Source organism: Bos javanicus, chromosome Y (assembly GCF_032452875.1).
Source record: "Bos javanicus breed banteng chromosome Y, ARS-OSU_banteng_1.0, whole genome shotgun sequence".
Lineage (NCBI taxonomy): Eukaryota > Metazoa > Chordata > Mammalia > Artiodactyla > Bovidae > Bos > Bos javanicus.
In genome coordinates this window covers 2721678-2745431 of record NC_083898.1, presented here as the reverse complement: position 1 = coordinate 2745431, position 23754 = coordinate 2721678, and the positions used below count along the sequence as shown (strand labels likewise).

Below are 23754 nucleotides of genomic sequence, written 5' to 3'. Positions count from 1 at the left end.
CTCACCAATCCCAATGCTTGCGTAGACCCTAAGGAAAGCAGAACTGAAAGAGACACATGTACATAAATATTCATCCCAGGACTATTTACAATAGCTAGGACATGGAAGCAACCTAGATATCCACTGCAGATGAATGGATAAGGAAGTTGTGGTATATACACACAATGGACTATTACTCAGCTTTGAAAAGGAAAGCATTTGAGTTCATTCTAGAGAGGTGGGTGAAACAGGAGCCTGTTCTACAGAGTGAAGTAAATTCATTAAGATAAATACAAATACTGTATAGAAATGCATATGTATGCAATTTGGAGAGATGGTCACGATGATCCTACATGCAGGGCAGCAAAAGAGACAGATGGAAAGAATAGACTTTTGGACTCTGTGGAGAGGGCAATGGTGGGGTAATTTGAGAGAAGAGCATTGAAACATGTACATTACCATATGTAAACAGGTGACCGGTGCAAGTTCACATATGATGCAGGGCACCCAAAGACAGTGCTCTGGGAAAACAAGAATGGGGAGTTAGGTGGGAGGAAGGTTCTGGATGTGTGAACACGTGTGTAGTGGTGACTGACTCTTGTTCATGGAAGGCAAAAATTAGCCCAATAATGTAAACTGAATATCTTCCCATTAAAATAATTTTTAAAAATGTAAAATTTGCTTTCTAAAATTTCAGTGTTTGGAGCTCATGGTCCAGCATATCTTCTGAACCTATGTAACAATGTCTGATTTTAATGAGGGTAGAAGGCAATGGTACCCCACTCCAGTACTCTTGCCTGGAAAATCCCATGGGTGGAGGAGCCTGGAAGGCTGCAATCCATGGGGTCACTGAGGGTCAGACACGACTGAGCAACTTCACTTTCACTTTTTACTTTCATGCATGGGAGAATGAAATGACAACCCACTCCAGTGTTCTTGCCTGGATAATACTAGGGACGGGAGAGCCTGGTGGGCTGCCATCTATGGGGTTGCACAGAGTTGGACACGACTGAAGCGACTTAGCAGCAGCAGCAGTGTCAAACTATGATGCTAAGAACTGTGTTCCCACACTCAAAAATCCTACAAAACAGAACTGTGAAGTTTCTATTAAAATATTACTTTGTGTTCCCCTCCAGAGTATCTTATAGAATATTTCAAATTACTGGAGAGGAAACAAAAGAGATCACTCACTTTTAGGCACAAATAAATTTGGGACATTCAATTCTGAATAAAGTTTCTAGGCCTGACAAAAATTTACCTATACAATCTCTACATGACATGTATCAAAATAATTCTTCCATATAAAATTGCACATAAGCAACTCAAGATGATACAAGATGCCTCACAGTTACTAAACAATGAGAAAAAAAATATGTTGTCACCAGTGTGTCACTTCATTCAAGTTCTTACGTCAAAATACTACAAACTGGCTTCTCAACAATGGAAAGTTTCATTTCCAGTCATGGGAAATCTAGGATTAGTGTGCGGGTTAGGTTTCTGGTGTAGATCCTCTGATTTGCAAACTGCTGAGTTCTTGCTGCCTCTGTTCATGGTGAACCCTCTGAAGCCTCCTTTATACGTGGACAGATTCCTTTTGCAACAGTTCCTCCATGGTGGCAGAAGGACATTCCAGAGGGCCTGCTTCCCAATACTATCAACTTCTGGGTCTAGGGGACTAGTATACAATTTTTAGGAAGATAAAAACAAAAAAAACAAACAAGCATACAACAATCAGACCATGACAACTGTTACAATTTAAGTGCAGATTAAATCTTTGGACAAACCTGTATGTGTTTGAGAAAGTCCACAGAAAAGTCTTTTACTTTGTCATGTGTGCAGATTCTGATATTTTTGGCAAAGGATTGAAGAAAGATATGTAAAAAGACTAAATCACCAGGAAGTTTCAATTACCCATAAAGTGAACTTCTCAAGCTTTTTCTTCAGCATACTAAAACTAATCCTCCATCTCAAATACATTCAGCATATAAGTGTTCAGGACCTCCACAGATGAAGCACCACAAACCACATCGGAGAACTTTTTCTTGGATTTAATTCTGTATACACTCAGTTTATAAACTTGGGAAAAGAAACTCTAGCAAAATTAAATGAAACCATCTGAGGGTTTACTTCCCCTTTTTTGTATTACAAAACCCAGCTAAATGTGTATTCCCTATAAATTCTCAGAAGCAATATATTTCAGAAATTACTTAATGAATGGTCTATCACTACACACAAGTATACTTTTATTGAGTTTAATGAACTAGCCCTGAACTTCATTTCATCTTACTACAGAAGATGCATTCAAAGCACACTTTTAAAAAGCAAGGTTAGTATCTAAATTTGCAGGAAAATATGAACACACAAAAATACACTGTGTGCAACACTTTCTCGAATTTTTCAGTGGCTGTTCCTTCCTTTCCCTTATCTCAGCTAAGGGATAAATTTATGAAAGTCTTAGTTTATAGTATTTATTTATGAAATTAGATTTTCATTCATACAATGTAGTTGTAAAGTGAAGTAGCTCAGTCGTGTCCGACTCTTTGTGAATCCATGGACTGTAGCCCACCCAGGCTCCTCCGTCCATGGAATTTTCTAGGCAAGAGGACTGGAGTGGGTTGCCATATGATTCATCAAATTCAGCAGTATTTGGTTACAGTGCATCTGACTTTTGAGAATGAAATGACATACAACCTATTTTATCTGTAAAGGATCATCCAGTTATTTTATCCTTAATGGTTGTTATACTTGAGAAATATTTAAAATGTTAACTAAAACACTCTCAACAAACAGATAAAAACTTTCAACGTTAGGAAAACTGAGTATTACTTTTTTTTTTTTAATTTTATTTTATTTTTAAACTTTACATAATTGTATTAGTTTTGCCAAATATCAAAATGAATCCATCACAGGTATACATGTGCTCCCCATCCTGAACCCTCCTCCCTCCTCCCTCCCAATACCCTCCCTCTGGGCCGTCCCAGTGCGCTAGCCCCAAGCATCCAGTATTGTGCATCGAACCTGGACTGGCATCTCGTTTCATACATGATATTATACATGTTTCAATGCCATTCTCCCAAATCTCCGCCCCCCCTCTCCCTCTCCCACAGAGTCCACAAAACTGATCTATACATCAGTGTCTCTTTTGCTGTCTCGTACACAGGGTTATTGTTACCATCTTTCTAAATTCCATATATATGTGTTAGTATACTGTATTGGTGTTTTTCCTTCTGGCTTACTTCACTCTGTATAATAGGCTCCAGTTTCATCCACCTCATTAGAACTGATTCAAATGTATTCTTTTTAATGGCTGAGTAATACTCCATTGTGTTTAGGTACCATATCTTTCTTATCCATTCATATGCTGATGGACATCTAGGTTGCTTCCATGTCCTGGCTATTATAAACAGTGCTGCGATGAACAGTGGGGTACACGTGTCTCTTTCCCTTCTTGTTTCCATGTTCATGGATTGGAAGAATCAATATAGTGAAAATGAGTATACTACCCAAAGCAATTTATAGATTCAATGCAATCCCTATCAAGCTACCAACAGTATTCTTCACAGAGCTAGAACAAATAATTTCACAATTTGTATGGAAATACAAAAAACCTCGAATAGCCAAAGCTATCTTGAGAAAGAAGAATGGAACTGGAGGAATCAACCTACCTGACTTCAGGCTCTACTACAAAGCCACAGTTATCAAGACAGTATGGTACTGGCACAAAGACAGAAATATAGATCAATGGAACAAAATAAAAAAGCCCAGAGATAAATCCACGCACATATGGACACCTTATCTTTGACAATGGAGGCAAGAATATACACTGGATTAAAGACAATCTCTTTAACAAGTGGTGCTGGGAAACCTGGTCAACCACTTATAAAAGAATGAAACTAGAACACTTTCTAACACCATACACAAAAATAAACTCAAAATGGATTAAAGATCTCAATGTAAGACCAGAAACTATAAAACTAGAGGAGAACATAGGCAAAATACTCTCTGACATACATCACAGCAGGATCCTCTATGACCCACGTCCCAGAATATTGGAAATAAAAGCAAAAATAAACAAATGGGACCTAATTAACCTTAAAAGCTTCTGCACATCAAAGGAAACTATTAGCAAGGTGAAAAGACAGCCTTCAGAATGGGAGAAAATAATAGCAAATGAAGCAACTGACAAACAACTGATCTCAAAAATATACAAGCAACTCCTACAGCTCAACTCCAGAAAAATAAATGACCCAATCAAAAAATGGGCCAAAGAACTAAATAGACATTTCTCCAAAGAAGACATACAGATGGCTAACAAACACATGAAAAGATGCTCAACATCACTCATTATCAGAAAAATGCAAATCAAAACCACTATGAGGTACCATTTCACACCAGTCAGAATGGCTGAGATCCAAAAATCTACAAATAATAAATGCTGGAGAGGGTGCGGAGAAAAGGGAACCCTATTACACTGTTGGTGGAAATACAAACTAGTACAGCCACTATGGAGAACAGTGTGGAGATTCCTTAAAAAACTGGAATTAGAACTGCCTTATGATCCAGCAATCCCACTGCTGGGCATACACACTGAGTATTACTTATTGTAGAATTTCTGCGTCTTCTAATCATACGAATTGAAAATTATAACTCAATCCTGTCTTCTGAAAACTTCACTTTGGAAATGTCCTTCTTATGATAGTGGCAACACAAAGTGATGAAAATGATATATGTTACCGAAAGTTATTAAAACTACACGAGCAATGTACATAAGAAAATAGCCCTTTTTATTAAATTCAAATGCATATTTCTGCTTTCCTTAAATTCTATCAAAAATCTAAAGAAAATGTTTAGATAAGTGGAATATACAGAAAGACTCTGCAAACAGATGAGTTCATTCTAGGGCTTATGATGATGAGACCATTTATTCAAAACATCTGTCAACTGGAGGTAAAACAGGAGAGGAATCTTTTCTCTTCTTTTTTTCTTCCTAGTGTTTTCACAGCAGATTTTGTGGTCTTTACCCCTAAGTAAAGGGGTCTTTACCCCATTATATTGAAAGAATCAAGTGTTAACATTTTCCTCAAAATAATTCAGCTTCATTAGTTTTTAAAAGAAATATGATAGTTTAAAACAATGAAAACACACCATTGGTTATTTAAGGCACAGTGTACTTTAAACTACATTCATACTGAAGTTTTACACTTCTTAAAAGGTGATAACCAAAATTCAAGCTGTAGCATGATCTCAGACCTCTGAGTTCAATTCAGATCTGTAAGTGACAAGAATATTTGATCTACAGAAAAATTAATTCTTGTAATAATACATAAGGGATCTTCTTTACACTGTTTAGAAAACTAATCCTTTTGAACTAAAGTTAAGGACACCAACCAGATTGATTTCTCCATTCTTATCTTTTTTCACGGAATCTCTATGATCACCGTGAGAACATCACATGGTATGCAAGCTATTATTTTTTAATATATTTTAAACTAATTTATTCATTTTAATGGGAGAAGAAAATGGCAACCCACTCCAGTATTCTTGCCTGGAGAATCCTGTGATCAGAGGAAACTTGAGGGATGCTGTCTACAGAGTCTCACAGAGTCAGAGATGACTGAAGCGACTTAGCATGCACGCATGCACTGGAGAAAGAAATGGAAACCCACTCCAGTATTCTTGCCTGGAGAATCTCAGACACAGAGGAGCCTGGTGTGCTGTCGTCTATGGGGTCGCACAGAGTCAGACATGACTGAAGCGACTTAGAAGCAGCAGGAGCAGCAGCATTTATTTTAATTGGAGTTTAGCATCTTATTTCCTCCTAAAGACTGAAGGGTGGTACTAAATCAAAGTCTTCTGACTCAATATGATCATAGGAGTAACAGTCTAGTAAGTCACTGGGATAACTGACTCTGGTTAAGAACTAGGATTCTGACATAAAACATATAAACCTAAACAAAATTTCCAAATAAACACAGATTCTTTGACTCTTTTCATTACCATTGCCTTTCGTCTTTTCCCCAACTGAGCCGCTTAGTCACAGCTTCAGAAATCTGTTCTCTTTTCCTTCTAAGGAAAGGCTTAACTCTGTGGGGCTTGGTATTCAAGAGTTCCCTTTGGTTGGATTCCTTGCCTTCAACCCCAGCTCAGTTGTGACAATCTTCAGGTGTCAAATAACATACTATGCAACTGGTGCATTTTACATTCTTACCACAGAGGATAACTGTCAGTTGTACCTCCAGAGTATTAACTTAGCCACAAGGAAGCTCTGGCAAAACTGAACAAAATGTTAGAGAGGACAGTATTTGTATGAAAGCTGTTGTCAGCATTACAAACGACCTATAAACTACAAATACATCACTAAATAGACATCAACTTAATACACATTTCATTACTGGTTTTTTGATTCGTATATAATCATTTTATGCTTTCTTATTTGCAACTGATTCCTAAACCTGGGGTCCACTTTTTCAAATAGAACTTTTTTTTTTTTAAGCTAAGATTTAATGGACGTCTTTAAGATGTTCATTTTAACATTTACATAATTCATAACTCCAAATACATAAAAGATGATGACAAAAACATCACAAATATATAAAATAAAAATTTATGTATAATTTTTGGCCTCTGGTAATAGCAAAACTGGAACATAAAAAAATTTAAAAACATTAATGATATTTCAACAATATTTTCCTAATCTTTTCATTTAATATTACTCGTGTGTTTTACAGTGCATTACAACATCAGTAGAGTATTGGGCTTCCCTAGTGGCTCAGAGGGTAAAGCGTCTGCCTGCAATGCAGAACTGGGTTCCATTCCTGGGTTGGGAGATCCCCCGGAGAAGGGAATGGCAACCCATTCCACTATTACTGTCTGGAGAATCCTATAGACGGAGGAGCCTGGGAGGCTAAAGTCTATGGGGTTGCAAAGAGTCGGACACAACTGAGCAACTTCACTTTCACTTCAGTAGAGTATTATCATTTGTTTTAAAATCTATAAAAATCTGATAAAAAATTTCATCATTAAAGGTACATATTCACCTGTGGCAGATTCATTTCGATATTTGGCAAAACTAATACAATACTGTAAAGTTTAAAAATAAAATAAAATTAAAAAAAAATAAAGGTACATATTCAGCTATTCTAATTCATGGTGTGAGTAATCTGAAACAACTTGGGTTTTCATTGTGAATTGTGGCCATGCAATCCAGGATACGGCTCATTCTTTTCCAACAAGGAATTAAACTCGTGATCCCTACAGTGAGAATCTTAAAACACTAGACCACCAGGGTAGTGCCTTGTTTTCATTTCCTAAAGGATTTGGAAAATCTGTCAAAGTATAATATGGACTGGTATAAACAGGATAGATGTGACACACTGAGTAGAAAATTGTAAACTGTATAATCTTGGTGAATATGTGATTGCTCACTTCAAATTAAAATTCACTTTCTCTGAGTGTCTGAAAATGCTCTTAATAAGGACGCTGGTGACTGAAAGATCTTGAAATCTGTGTTCTAGGTCAGTGATACAATTTAGACTTCCTAAAATCTGTTTCTGGAATTCTAAACTTCAACTTAGTATTCAATCAAGAACTAATTGATTCTTTTACACTTTTGGTTTCTACAGTACAGTTTTACTACAGAAGTACCAAAAGAAGAAGTCTAGCAGGCCTTACAAGAGTATAAGCCATACTGTCATTCCAATTACTTGATATGCCTGTCTAATAAGTCAAGAGATACAATCAAGGAAATGTTTACTTAAATACATCCAAAAAGTGAGGCATTTAAAACTCCTATCATCACTATTTCCTTACCAAGATAAACAACCATTTTCCACAAACTTCAAACTAAATTTTGTCCTAGAGTGATACAGGAAAATTAATGTAATCTCTAAATACATGGGCAACAATACAGGCCTTCACTTTAAGAATGCTTTGGAGTACACTGAAATTACAATCTTCAGCAAGGTGGCTTCAACTTGCTTTTCCTCTTTAAATGTACCTGCCTTGGGAGATGAAACATTTTAAAACTGTCTTCTAAACTTTTTACTACTATCACTGTAGACCCCCTTGCCTAGTAAAGTGTCATTATGGAGTACCCAGTGTCAGACCTAATTGATTAAAAAAAAAAAAAAGATCCAAAGAATTATAAAGTTCTTGAAAATTTAAAAGGTTGCCACCTGGCTTCTGAATATTAATGAATATTCAAATTCGTGGATGCATACGCCTCAATATATATTCAATTCAATGTTCAACCTTCTGAGACCTAAGACGGTGAAAGATCTGACTACTTTCATATATAAAACAATAAAAAGCACACACAGACGGTTCAGCCTGGACTTACACATCAATGTCTTCATTCTCACCTGCAGGGTCCCTAAACTGGATTTCATCATCATCTTCAGGATCAAAGGATCTGTTTCACTAAGTTCGGCTAAAAAGAGTAAGAGCATACTTTTAAAGATATAAAATCAAGATGTTACTAGATTAATTGTGTATTTAAAGAAATAATACTGATTAATACTAAAACACTGAACTGTACAAGAAACTGCTTGTATTCAAACCTGGTTCAACAATTTCATTCCAAGAAAAATCTTCCTAACTACAAACATATCACAGAGAACAAAGTCATGATGAAACCTCTATAAGAAATTTACTGCCAAGTTAGTATTGATCTGATTCGCAATTATCTTAGTATTTTTAAACGACCTATATGTCATTAGAACCTTCACTCTTACTCAAAAACTCATAACTTTATAATAAAATGCACTGTGATAGAATAAAAAAAAATTGCTATTATGTTCAAAATGTGAGTTTATTACACTTGCTCTTTTTTGTTACTAGAAAATTATTTTAATTTTTCCAAACTTACCAGAGGAAGAATAGAATACTTTTGTCTCTAAGAAATATAAGGGGAAGATGGCGGAGGGAGGAGGAGCTAAGATGGTGGAGGAATAGGATGGGGAGACCACTTTCTCCCCCACAAATTCATCAAAAAAACATTAAAATGCTGAGTAAATTCCACAAAACAACTTCTGAAAACTGGCAGAGGACATCAGACACCCAGAAAAGCAGCCCTTTGTCTTCAAAAGGATGTAGGAAAAAATAAAGACAAAAGAAAGAGACAAAAGAGGAAAGGATGGAGCTCCATCCTGGGAAGGGAGTCTTAAAAAGAGAGAAGTTTCCAAACACCAGGAGACACTCTAACTGCCTGGTCTGTGCTGAGCCTTGGAAGTACAGAGGGCAACATAACAGGGAGGAAAAATAAATAATTAAAACCCACAGATTATGAGCCCAACAGTAACTCCCCCAGTGGAGAAGTAGCACAGACACCTGCACCCGCTACTAGCAAGCGGGGGCTGCACAGGGAAGTGCGGGCTGCATCGCTTAGAGTAAGGATGTGGCCTGAATGCCCCGAGCACAATCTGAGCGAACTAACTTGGGTTAGTAAATCAGACTGTGGAATAACTACCACACAAAAAGCCAGCCCTAACCTAAGACACTGCCAGGCCCGCACACTGAACAGAGATAGCCAGCTGCAGACCATCCCCTCCGGTGACAGGCAGCCAGAGCTGGAAGTGGGCAATAACAGCCCCAGAGAGACATTATCTACAAAACTGTAAACAGGCTTCTTTGCTAACTAAGACTTCTTGGGGTTCTGGACAGTCAACATCCACCTGAGAAGGTGTGCCGGTTGTACATCCAGAAAACCGAGTGGCAGGGAGGCAATTGTTTGCAGCGACCATGCTCTCCAAATACCTCATCACCTGAGCTGCTCGGACCTTGGAAGGGCATAAAATGCAGGCCCAACCAAGTCTGTGCCTCTGAGGACTACCCGAGTGCCTGAACCTGAGCAGCTTAGACCTGGGAGGTCCATGCAGCCCAGGGCCGGCCTCGGATGTTTCCTGGTGGAGCAACCTAGAGCCTGAGCAGTGTGGGCAGGGAATGTACATGCACCGTGAGCCAGGGCAGGCCCAGTGTGGCTGAGTCACTGCGAGCACACTCCAATGTTACTTGTTTGCAGCGTCCCTCCCTCTCCACAGTGCAACTGAACATGTGAGCCTAAAAAAAAAAAAAAAAAAGTGTCCACTACCGCCCCCTTTGTGTCTGGGCAGAAATCAGACACTGAAGAGACCAGCAAACAGAAGAAGCTAAAACAGAGGGAACTGCCTTGGAAGCGACAGGTGCAATAGATTAAAACCCTGTCGTTAGTACCGACTACATAGGAAGGGGACTATAGATCTTGAGAAATATAAGCCAGACCAAGGAACTAGTGGAAAATGAACTGAACCCACAATAACCACAACACCAGAGAAAGTCCTGCTGCTGCTGCTAAGTCACTTCAGTTGTGTCCGACTCTGTGCAACCCCATACACTGTAGCCCACCAGGATCTCCCATCCCTGGGATTCTCTAGGCAAGAACACTGGAGTGGGTTGCCATTTCATTCTCCAATGCATGAAAGTGAAAAGTCAAAGTGAAGTTGCTGAGTCTTGTCCAACTCTTAGTGACCCCATGGACTGCAGCCTACCAGGCTCCTCCATCCATGGGATTTTCCATGCAAGAGTACTGGAGTGGGGTGCCATTGCCTTCTCTGAGAAAGTCCTAGATATATTTTTACTATTTTTACAATCATTCTTTCCTTTTTTTTTTTAAGTCCACTGTTGCTGCTGCTGCTGCTGAGTTGCTTCAGTCATGTCTGACTATGTGAGTCCCCTATTACTCCTTTAATTTTCACTTTTATAACCTACTATTACTTTGCAATAAAAAAAGACCCTATTTTTTAAAAAAAGAAAGCTTCATATATATATATATTATAATTTTTGTGACTATTTTTCTTTTTTCTCTTTCCTTTTTTTTCCCTTCTTTTCTTTAACATTGTATTTTTGAAATTCAAAACTCTACTCTAGATTTTTAATTTTTGCTTTTTGGTATTTGTTATCAATTTTGTATATATATATTTTTGACTTTTTTTTCCCTCTTTCTTTTTCTTATTCTTTTCTTTAACATTGTATTTCTGAAATTCCACACTCTAGATTTTTAATTTTTGCTTTTTGGTATTTGTTATCAATTTTGTACCTACATATTTTTTTAATTTTTGTGACTTTTTTTAATCTTTCTTTTTCTTCTTCTTTTCTTTAACATTGTATTTTTGAAATTCCAAACTCTACTCTAGATTTTTATTTTTTTCATTTTGGTATTTGTTATCAATTTTGTACCTTTAAGAACCCAATCTTCACTATCCATTTTTACTTGGGAGCGAGGTTACTGGTTAGACTATTCTCTGCCCCTTTGGACTCTCCTTTTTCTCCACCTGTGGTCGCCTGTGTCTCCTCCCTAACCCCTCTCTGCTCTACCCAACTCTGTGAATTTCTGTGTGTTCCAGACAGTGGAGAACACTTAGCCGGCTGATCACTGGCTGAATCTGTTTCTCTCCTTTTCATTCCCCCATTTTATCTTCCTGTCTACCTCTGTCTCCTTCCGCCCTCTTCTCTTCTCTGTAAAACTCCGTAAACATCTCTGAGCGGTCCAGTGGTGGAGTGTACATAAGGAAGTGATTACTGGCTAAACTGCTCTCTCCTTTATTGATTCCATCTCATCTCATTCAGGTCACCTCTAACTCCCCACTCCCTCTTCTCTTCTCCATATAACTCTGTGAACCTCTCTGGGTGTCCCTCACTGTGGAGAAACTTTTCATCTTTAACCTAGATGTTTTATCAATGGTGCTGTATAGAAGGAGAAGTTTTGAGACTACTGTAAAAATAAGACTGAAAACCGGAAGGAGGAGGCTTAAGTCCAAACTCTGACTCCATGGAACTCCTGACTCCAGGGAACATTAATTGACATGAGCTCATCAAACGCTTCCATATCTACACTGAAACCCAGCACCACACAAGAGCCAACAAGTTCCAGAGCAAGACATACCACGAAATTCTCCAGAAACACAGGAACACAGCCCTAAACTCCAATATACAGGCTTCCCAAAGTTACTGCAAAACCATAGACATCTCATAAGTCATTACTGGACACTTCAATGCACTCCAAAAAGAAGAAATCCAGCTCCACCCACCATAACACCGACACAAGCTTCCCTAACCAAGAAACCTTGACAAGTCACCTGTACAAACCCACACACAGTGAGGAAACTCCACAATAAAGATAACTCCACAAACTGCCAGAATGCAGAAAGGACACCCCAAACTCAGCAATATAAACAAGATGAAGAGACAGAGGAATACCCAGCAGGTAAAGGAACAGGATAAATGCCTACCAAAACAAATGAAACAGAAAGAGATAGGGAATCTACCTGATAAAGAATCCTGAATAATGATAGTGAAAATGATCCAAAATTTTGAAATCAAAATGGAATCACAGATAAATAGCCTGGAGACAAAGATTGAGAAGATTCAAGAAAGGTTTAACAAGGACCTAGAAGAAATAAAAAAAGAGACAATGTATAATGAACAATGCAATAAATGAGATCAAAAACACTCTGGAGGCAACAAATAGAAGCATAACAGAGGCAGAAGATAGGATTAGTGAGTTAGAAGATAGAATGGTAGAAATAAATGAATCAGAGAGGAAAAAAGAAGAATTAAAAGAAATGAGGACAATCTCAGAGACCTCCAGGACAATATTAACTGTATTTCAAAAATACAATTCGAATCATAGGAGTCCCAGAAGATGAAGACAAAAAGAAAGACCATGAGAAAATACTTGAGGAGATAATAGTTGAAAACTTCCCAAAAATGGGGAAGGAAATAAGTCACCCAAGTTCAGGAAACCCAGAGAGTCCCAAACAGGATAAACCCAAGGCAAAACACCCCAAGACACATATTAATCAAATTAACAAAGATCAAACACAAAGAACAAGTATTAAAAGCAGCAAGGGAAAAACAACAAATATCACACAAGGGAATTTCCATAAGGATAACAGCTGATCCTTCAATAGAAACTCTTCAAGCTAGGAGGGAATGGCAAGACACTTAAAGTGATGAAAGAAAATAACCTACAGCCCAGATTACTGTACCCAGCAAGGATCTCATTCAAATATGAAGGAGAAATCAAAAGCTTTACAGATAATCAAAAGCTGAGAGAATTCAGACCAAACCAGCTCTCCAACAAATACTAAAGTATATTCTGTAAACAGGAAACAAAAAAAGGGTGTATAAATTCGAACCCAAAACAATGAAGTATATGGGAATGGGATCATACTTATCAATAATTACCTTAAATGTAAATGGGTTGAATGCCCCAACCAAAAGACAAAGACTGGCTGAATGGATACAAAAACAAAACCCCTACATATGTTGTCTACAAGAGACCTGCCTCAAAGCACGGGACACATACAGACTGAAAGTGAAGGGCTGGAAAAAGATTTTTCATGTAAAAGGAGACCAAAAGAAAACAGGAGTAGCAATACTCATATCAGATAAAATAGACTTTAAAACAAAGGCTGTGAAAGAGACAAAGAAGACACTACATAATGATCAAAGGATCAATCCAAGAAGATATAAAAATTATAAATATATATGCACCCAACATAGGAGCACCACAATATGTAAGATAAATGCTAACAAGTATGAAAGGGGAAATTACCAATAACACAATAATAGTGAGAAGAACCCCAGGGTTAGTAGAAGGAAAGAAATCTTAAAAATTAGGGCAGAAATAAATACAAAAGAAACAAAAGAGACCATAGCAAAAATCAACAAAACTAAAAGCTAGTTCTTTGAAAGGATAAATAAAATTGATAAACTGTTAGCCAGATTCATCAAGAAACAAAGGGAGAAAAATCAAATCAACAAAATCAGAAATGAAAATGAAGAGATCACAACAGACAACACAGAAATACAAAGGATCATGAGAGACGACTATCAGCAATTATATGCCAATAAAATGGACAACGTGGAAGAAATTGAAAAATTCTTAGAAAAGTACATTTCAAAACTGGACCAGGAAGAAATAGAAAATCTTAACAGACCCATCACAAGCATGCAAATTGAAACTGTAATCAAAAATTTTCCAGCAAACAAAAGCCCAGGTCCAGATGGCTTCACCGATGAATTCTACCAAAAATTTAGAGAAAAGCTAACACCTATCCTACTCAATTTTTTTTTTCAGAAAATTGCAGGGGAAGATAAACCTCCAAACTCATTCTATGAGGCCACCATCACCCTAATACCAAAACCTGAAAAAGATGCCACAAAAAAAGAAAACTGCAGGCCAATATCACTGATGAACATAGATGCAATAATCCTTAACAAAATTATAGCAATCAGAATCCAACAACACATTAAAAAGATCATAAACCATGACCAAGTGGGCTTTATTCCAGGGATGCAAGGATTCTTCAATATCCACAAATCGATCAATGTAATACACCACATTAACAAATTGAAAAATAAAAACCATATGATTATCTCAATAGATGCTGAGAAAGCCTTTGACAAAATTCAACATCCATTTATGATAAAAAAAAAAAAAAAAACTCTCCAAAAAGCAGGAATAGAAGGAACATACCTCAACATAATAAAAGCTATATATGACAAACCCACAGCAAACATTATCCTCAATGGTGAAAAATTTAAAGCATTTCCCCTAAAGTCAGGAACAAGACAAGGGTGCCCACTTTCACCATTACTACTTAACATAGTTTTGGAAGTTTTGGCCACAGTAATCAGAGCAGAAAAAGAAATAAAAGGAATCCAAATTGGAAAAGAAGAAGTAAAACTCTCACTGTTTGCAGATGACATGATCCTCTACATAGAAAACTCTAAAGACTCCACCAGAAAATTACTAGAACTAATCAATGATTAAAGTAAAGTTGCAGGATATAAAATCAACACACAGAAATCCCTTGCATTCCTATACACTAATAATGAGAAAATAGAGAAATTAAGGAAATAATTCCATTTACCATTGCAATGAAAAGAATAAAACACTTAGGAATATATCTACCTAAAGAATATATATATATATATTCTACCTATATATAAAACACTGGTGAAAGAAATCAAAGAGGACACTAATAGATGGAGAAATATACCATGTTCATGGATTGGAAGAATCAATATAGTGAAAATGAGTATACTACCCAAAACAATTTATAGATTCAATGCAATCCCTATCAAGCTACCAACAGTTTCTTCACAGAGCTAGAACAAATAATTTCACAATTTGTATGGGGGAAAAAAAAAAAAAAAACCTCGAATAGCCAAAGCTATCTTGAGAAAGAAGAAGGGGACTGGAGGAATCAACCTGCCTGACTTCAGGCTCTACTACAAAGCCACAGTTATCAAGGCAGTATGGTACTGGCACAAAGACAGAAATACAGATTAATGGAACAAAATAGAAAGCCCAGAGATAAATCCATGCACCTATAGACACCTTATCTTTGACAAAGGAGGCAAGAATATTCAATAGATTAAAGACAATCTCTTTAACAAGTGATTTTGGGAAAAGAGGTCAACCACTTTTAACAATGAAACTAGAATATTTTCTAACACCATACACAAAAATAAACTCAAATTGTATTAAACATGTAAACGTAAAACCAGAGACTATGAAACGCCTAGAGGAGAACATAGGGAAAACACTCTCCGCCATACATCACAGCAGGATCCTCTATGATGCACCTCCCAGAATATTGGAAATAAAAGCAAAAATAAACAAATGGGACATAATTAAACTTAAAGCTTCTGCACAACAAAGGAAACGATAAGTAAGGTGAAAAGACAGCCTTCAGAATGGGAGAAAATAATAGCAAATGAAGCAACTGACAAACAACTAATCTCAAAAATATACAAGCAACTCCTACAGCTCAATTACAGAAAAATAAATAACACAATAAAAAAAATGGGCCAACGTACTAAATAGACATTTCTCCAAAGAAGACATACAGATAGCTAATAAACACATGAAAAGATGTTCAACATCACTCATTATCAGAGAAATACAAATCAAAACTACTATGAGGTACATTTCACGCCAGTCAGAAGGTGTGATCCAAAAGTCTAGAAGCAATAAATGCTGGAGAGGTTGTGGAGAAAAGGGAATCCTTTTACACTGTTGGTGGGAATGCAAACTAGTACAGCAACTATGGAGAACAATGTGGAGATTCCTTAAAAAACTGGAAATAGAACTGCCTTCAGTTCAGTTCAGTTCAGTTCAGTCACTCAGTCGTGTCCAACATTTGCAACCCCATGAATCACAGCAGGCCAGGCCTCCCTGTCCATCACCAACTCCCAGAGGTCACTCAGACTCACATCCATAAAGTCACTGATGCCATCCAGCCATCTCATCCTCTATTGTCCCCTTCTCCTGCTCCCAATCCCTCCCAGTATCAAAGTCTTTTCTAATGAGTCAACTCTTCACATGAGATGGCCAAAGTACTGGAGTTTCAGCTTTAGCATCATTACTTCCAAAGATATGCCAGGGTTGATCTCCTTCAGAATGGACTGGTTAGATCTCCTTGCAGTCCAAGGGACTCGCAAGAGTCTTCTCCGACACCACAGTTCAAAAGCATCAATTCTTTGACACTCAGCCTTCTTCACAGTCCAACTCTCACATCCATACATGACCACAGGAAAAATCATACCCTTGACTAGATGGACCTTTGTTGATAAAGTAATGTCTCTGGTTTTGAATATGCTATCTAAGTTGGTCATAACTTTCCTTCCAAAGAGTAAGCGTCTTTTAATTTTATGGCTGCAGTCACCATCTGCGGTGACTTTGGAGCCCCCTGCACCCCCCCCCCAAAAAAAGTCTGACACTGTTTCCACTCTTTCCCCATCTATTTCCCAGGAAGTGATGGGACCGGAAGCCATGTTCTTCGTTTTCTGAATGTTGAGTTTTAAGCAAACTTTTTCACTCTCCTTTTTCACTTTCATCAACAAGCTTCTGAGTTCCTCTTCACTTTCTGCCATAAAGGTGGAGTCATCTGCATATCTGAGGTTATTGATATTTCTCCCAGCAATCTTGATCCCAGCTTGTGTTTCTTCCAGTCCAGCATTTCTCATGATACACTCTGCATTTAAGTTAAATAAGCTGGGTGACAATATACAGCCTTGACATACTCCTTATCCTTTTTGGAACCAGTCTGTTTTTCCATATCCTGTTCTAACTGTTGCTTCCTGACCTGCATACAGATTGCTCAAGGGCAGGTCAGGTGGTCTGGTATTCCCATCTCTCAGAATTTTCCACAGTCTATTGTGATCCACACAGTCAAAGTATTTGGCATAGTCAATAAAGCAGAAATAGATGTTTTTCTGAAACTCTCTTGCTTTTTTCATGATCCAGCGGATGTTGGCTATTTGATCTCTGGTTCCTCTGCCTTTTCTAAAAGCAGCTTAAACATCAGGAAGTTCACGGTTCACATATTGCTGAAGCCTGGCTTGGAGAATTTGGAGCATTAATTTACTAGCATGTGAGATGAGTGCAATTGTGAGGTAGTTTGAGCATTCTTTGGCATTACCTTTCTTTGTGATTGGAGTGAAAACTGACCTTTTCCAGTCCTGTGGCCACTGATGAGTTTTCCAAATTTGCTGGCATACTGAGTGCAGCATTTTCACAGCATCATCTTTCAGGATTTGAACTGCCTTATTACCCAGCAATCCCACTGCTGGGCATACACCCTGAGGAAACCAGAATTGAAAGTGATACGTGCATCCCAATGTTCATTGCATCACTTTTTATAATAGCCAGGACATGGAAGCAACCTAGATGCCCATCAGCAGATGAGTGGATATGAAAGCTGTTGTACATATACACAATGGAGTATTACTCAGCCGTTAAAAAGAATACATTTCAATCAGTTCTAATGAGGAGTATGAAACTGGAGCCTATTATACAGAGTAAAATAAGCCATAAAGAAAAACACCAATACTAATGCACATATATGGAATTTAGAAAGATGGTTACAATAACCCTGTATACAAGACAGCAAAAGAGACTCTGATGTATACAACAGTCTTTTGGACTCTGTGGGAGGGGGAGAGGGTTGGATGATTAGCAGAATGATATTGAAACATGTATAATATCATATATGAAAGGAGTCGCCAGTCCAGGTTCAATGCACGATTCTGGCTGCTTGGGGTTTTTGCACTGGGACGACCCAGAGCGATGGTAAGGAAAGGGAGGAGGGAGGAGGGTTCAGGATAGGGAACATGTGTATATCTGTTGCAGATTCATGTTGATATATGGCAAAACCAATACAATATTGTAAAGTTAAAAAATAAAATTAAAAAATCAAAAAATTTAAAAAAATAAAGAAAGTAATGGGAAAATTCTGAAACATGTGGGCTTGCTCCATTCACAAGGCAAAACAATTTGCTTAGTAACAAAGCCAGCTTGGCTTGTTTAAATCAAGCCAACTTGCTTAGCAACAAAACCATGCAACAGAAGCATGAGTCATGGACCAAAACAATAAAACAATGGTGGGATAAGACTTACATTCTGCCCAGTGAGCTCCATGAGTTAATAAACCCTGAAAAATGCTCTTTGGGCCCTAAGACATGTTCTTCTCAGAAGGTGCCCCTAAACAATAAAACTATCAGAAAACAAGGCCTACAACCTGTTCATTGGTCATCAAGTTATTACTCCCCAAATGGGCTCTGGGCATACAAAACACAACCACTTATGGAAAGGTAACTCTTCAAAATGAAAGACATGCATTGTACTGAGACCTGAAAATATTTTTCCCAAGTAATATGACAGGGAAGTCTAGCGTGCTGCAGTCCAAGGAATCAAAGAGTCAGATACGACAGAGCAACTGAACTGAACTTTGATAGTCCTAGACTGACCATATAGAGCGGGAATAGCAAACTTGCCCGCCCTACCTGCGGGAGGCACTGATGATGGAAACACGCTGTCTACTCAAGAAAAAGATCTTTCCCCTCTCCCCTCTTCCTCTAATTGTGAAAGTGTAACTGAGTACTTAGGGTAATACAATGCTTGTGAATCTTCCAAGTGTCCTACTCTAATAAATTACTTCTTTTCTAGCACTTTGCTTCTCACTTAAGTTCTTTCTAGGATTAAGTCATAGTTGCTTAGTTGTGTCTGAATTTTCACGACCCCATGGACTATAGCCCACCACACTCCTCTGTACATGAGATTCTCTAGGCAAAAATACTGGAGTGGGTTGTCATTTCTGACTCCAGGGAACCTTCCCAACTGTACATGAAGGAGACTTCATTAATGTGCAGTAGAGGATAAACCTGGTTGACCTCTTACAGAAAACCGGCTCTTGAGTCTTTAAATTCTATACCAATTCTATACCTCTGCTTGGCTGATTGTTTATTTATATAGGTTTTAAGGTGCATGACCTGGGGCTATTTGTTACATCATGAGACATAAAAGACTGTGGTGCCAGAGCTCTTTGGAGCCCTGGAAACAAGACCTGATGGTTTCACAAGGTCCGACTCTGTTTCTCTTTGCCTAGGGGAGATGTCAGCGGCTGTACCCACTTCCTACTTCCAAGGGCACTCGGAGGGAGCACTGAGACTGGACACACAAATGAGAGAGGCTCAAAGAGAAGTGGGTGTGGGCAGCCTAGTAGGGATGTTTCTAATATTTATAAAGTGGCTGAGGGTCATCATTCTCTGTGATGGAGAGACATGTGAAACTATCATCTTCATCTTCTAGTTAGAAGTATGTATGAGGGAGGTGACATGCAATACAAGTATAACTAACATTGTTTTATTAGGTGACATGCAACACAAATATTACTAATGCTGTTTTATGTTATATATAAAAGTTAATAGAAAAAAAATTAATAGAGTAAACTCTAAGAGTTCTCATCAAAATGAAAATACTTTTTTCTATTTAATTTTGTATCCATATGAAATGATGAATGTTCACTAGACTTACTGCACTCACCACTGCAGGATGGATGTAAGTGGACTCATGATGCTGAACCCCTTAAACTTACCCAGGGCTATGAGACAATTCTACTCATATCTCAGTAAGACTGGGGAAAAAAAGAGAAACAAAGGCATGATCTTCCACTCAGGGTGTCTGAAAAAAGGAAAATCAAGCAAGCCTCAAAATAATGACAGGCAAACCTGATCTGTACAGTGGAGCAGGACCATCAGGGTGACAATTCTTGCTGAAATTGCCCAGCCAACTTTCATAATTAATCTAAGGCACAATTATGACATTTTTCCATGGCCATTCAATATTTGTTTTTAAGTTAAGAACCCTGCTACACTTACTGTTGTAAATGTTTGTTGTTGTTCAGTCACTCAGTCCTGTCTGACTCTTTGCGACCCTGTGAACCTTAGCACACAAATATTCCCTGTCCTTCACTGTCTCCCAGAGTTTGCTCAAACTCATGTTTATTGAGTTAGTGATGCCATCCATCCATTTCATTCTCTGCCATCCCCTTCTCCTCTTGTCTTCCATCTTTCACAGCATCAGAGTCTTTTCCAATGAGTGAGCTCTTCACGTCAGGTGGCCAAAGTTTTGGAGCTTCAGCATCAACATCAGCCCTTCCATTGAATATTCAGGGTTGATTTCCTTTAGGATTGAATGGTTGTAAATGTTTAGAGAAATAAATATAGTAAAGCTATATTTTTTAATACTCTATGATCTTAAGTATTGAGAATTAAATTGTTTCATTTCTTTGATAAATGTCAGCAAGGAGTCCTCTCAACTCTGCTTCCTTTCTTCTCAGCACATAACTTACAACTGGGGGTGAGCATCTTTCCTATGCACCACCTGGCCAATTGTCACCCTACTTCCTAAGCCTGGATCTGCTTCCAATGACTCATTCTTTGTACTTTCAGGCCTGATACTATCTCCAAGTATCTTTATTACTACCAAGTGAAGTAACATTTGCTGGCATCATTGACTCTGAGACATATTCACTTCTTTTGTCACAAACACATTCTTTATTCAAGTTTCTCAAGGAGATGGGGAATAAGAGCCTGAAGCTAGTTTTTAAATCAAAAATGACAGTACCTCGTATTTGGCAGATTTTAAATCACCAAGTGTTTCACTTTCCTCATCTCAGTTTCTTCCTCAAAAACTGAAACATCGTCAGATCAACAGGGGCCTTATCGTGCTTTTTACTTTTCACAGGCAAGGCCTGGGGCTCAAGAAAGTGTTACAGAAGGGGCCACAGAGAATGACATGGGAATGATTCCTATAGCCAGGTCCAGGTCTCCCTAAGCCATCCCTGGGCCAGGGAAGTCTCTGAGGACTAGAATACCCTACTCTATTTGTGGGCAATGAAAAGCTTAGGGACTACCAGAGCACAGAACAGGAGCCTCTTTTCAGGGGACACCACCCACTACAGTCTAGGAATTGAGCAGATGTGTGGGTACTGCCAAGTCATCCAGGAGAATGGGGCAATGGTGCAATATTAGGGGAGAAATCCAGAAAGTCCTAGATTTACACCTTACCTCAGTTCAACAGCTGTCCCCCAAGGGCTCAGGCTCAGGCCATCTCCCAGCAGGAAACCTCCCAGTACTGCCTGCCCTCCACAGGGCCAAGTAGGCAGATTCACTGATGGGATGTCACCAGCAGGATTTAGGGAGCAGCTGTGCACAAAAGCCCCTCCCACAGGTAAGGAAGGAGATATGATGGGTGTGGGGACCCTGGTCCAGTGCCGTGACTGCAGAGGAAGAGCTCCGGGACTCTCCACCATGGCCTGGGCTCTGATCACACTCTGTTGCACAGGAAGGGGACTGGCTGGCAGCCCCAGGCTGACGCTTTTCTCCCTCAGCCCTGAACTCCCTTGGATTCATGACCTTGACCTCTCCACTTTGCACATCTTTCTCCTCTCATGGTCCTGGCCCCAGTCAGTCCTGACACAGACACTCAAGAGTCTGTAGCTCTGAGACAGAGGGTCCACATATTCTGCTCTGGAGACAGCAGTGATACTGGTGGTTACAGGCAGGTGTGCTGTGATCAGCAGCGGCCAAGGGCTACCCAGCAGCCCCAGTGCATAATGTCGTCCTTGCCTTTGGGGTCCCTCTCCTTTCTCCGTTTCATGTCTGGCCATATGGCCTCCATGGGCCTCCTCCAGCTGCAGCTAGAGGACTCACTCTGTTGCCTGGAGCATCTCACTCCCAGGGGTTCCACACTTAGGGAGAGCAAAACTTCCCTGGGCTCACCACCCAGCCCTTGCCCAATACCACACAGGGGTCAAGTGTCTGGGGTCTGAAACCAGCCTCCCAAGCACAGGTTCTGAACCTAACCATGGCTTCGGGAATAGATCCCCAACACGCTGCTGCTACCTCTTCCAAGACAGCAGCAGGACCAAAGCTCTCTTAGGAAAATGACTTGGGAAACTAAAGGTTGCTCATCCTCCTCCTGCCCTGAGGGCCTCGAGCTGCAGACACTACCCAGCTCCACGATGACAAGCATGGAGGTGGAATCAGAGGTGGTGACGGAGACCAGCTTACCTGAAGATGACTTCCACCCACACTGGTTCAGCTCACAATGGCCTTAGGCCCTCAAACACCTGATTTCACTGATCTCCTATCCTCTCAGTCACCCGTGTCCACCTCATTCTGAGAGCAAGAAGCAAAATGCTCCAAAAGCAAGCAGACGGTATGTTAAAGTGTGTATTTAGGAAGCCAAGCGATAAACTGAAAACTGGAGAGCCAACCCCGCCATGTGAGTGTGATTGTCCTCTTTTCTCCAAATCTGAGCAAACATTTCAAGGGCTGGACCAGTGGACAATTGAAGTGCCGAGCTGGTGCTCGGGTCAAAGAGCCCTTCTAAGGACACTGACCACCATCCCAAAGTCCGATTTCTGTCCCTTTCTCAGCCCACCACATCCTGCCACCTCAAGAAAGGGACCCCATGTCCAGTGCCAAGTGGCAGCAGACCCTAGTTAACTGGATTATTGAGTCCACAGAGTGGTTCCACAGCCTCTTTCTGGAGCACGTGGCCCTGGCTGGCTCCTCACCTGCTTCAGCCTTCACTCCAGCCACTCGTTCAGATAACTCATTTTATGGCAGCAAATAGAAATGGTGGTCCATGGGGGTGAACCAGGGACTAGCTGAAGGTCACCTTGTGGGAAAGTGGGGGACCCAAAGTTGGAATTTAATGTTTGTGCAGCTGCGCCTCACAACTTGTCCCTGCTGAACCCTGATGGGAGAGAATTGGTGACTCAGCAGTGTCCGGAAATCACGTGGCCCAACCAATCCCAGCTCCTGTTTCCTCCTGGAACAAAGCTCATGAGATCTTGGGATCGCCAGTGGGTCTCCCAAGGAGTCCAGAAGGGGCTTATTTAAAGAGGTAGGGAGGGCAGGGAGAGAGGGGGTCTTGTTGCCTATTGGGGGTAAGGCTTGGTGGGGGGTGGCGTGGTGGTGGGATGATGGCTTGGGGGTAGGGAGTGGGGTTGGGATAAGGTGGGGTGGGGGGTGGGGTGGAGGTGGGGTATGGGGTCAGGGTAGGGGAGTCAGGTGAGGTTTGGTAGAGGTGTCGGGTGGGGATGGGGGTTAGGGTGTGGGCTGGGGGTGGGGTGGGGAAATTGGGAAGAGGTTCTTGTAACTGGATGTCCAAATGGCACTTGAGGGCACAGGTAGACAGGTGCACCCAGAAGTCTACACAGATAGGAAGAACAGGGGGGCCTCATTCAGAATGTTGTGGGCCCTAGGAGGTGGTAGGCTAGCAACAGGGACACAACATTGACAAGGAATGACCTAGATAGGTGCACACTGAGAAAGCAGTTCTCCAAGTCAGCTGAGCCCAGAGGTCCTTGTTTTCTGGTACCGTGAAGGAATGCACAAGAAGTGGATCAGGCCAACGTGACTGGTACTGTGAAGCTG

General features: G+C 39.8%; 1 pseudogene; it reads right to left on the bottom strand.

Moving 5' to 3' along the window:
• LOC133243797 (melanoma antigen preferentially expressed in tumors-like) overlaps positions 1-22477 on the bottom strand; it is a 191981-nt pseudogene extending 169504 nt beyond the window's left edge.
• Between the last annotated feature and the right edge of the window lie 1277 nt (positions 22478-23754).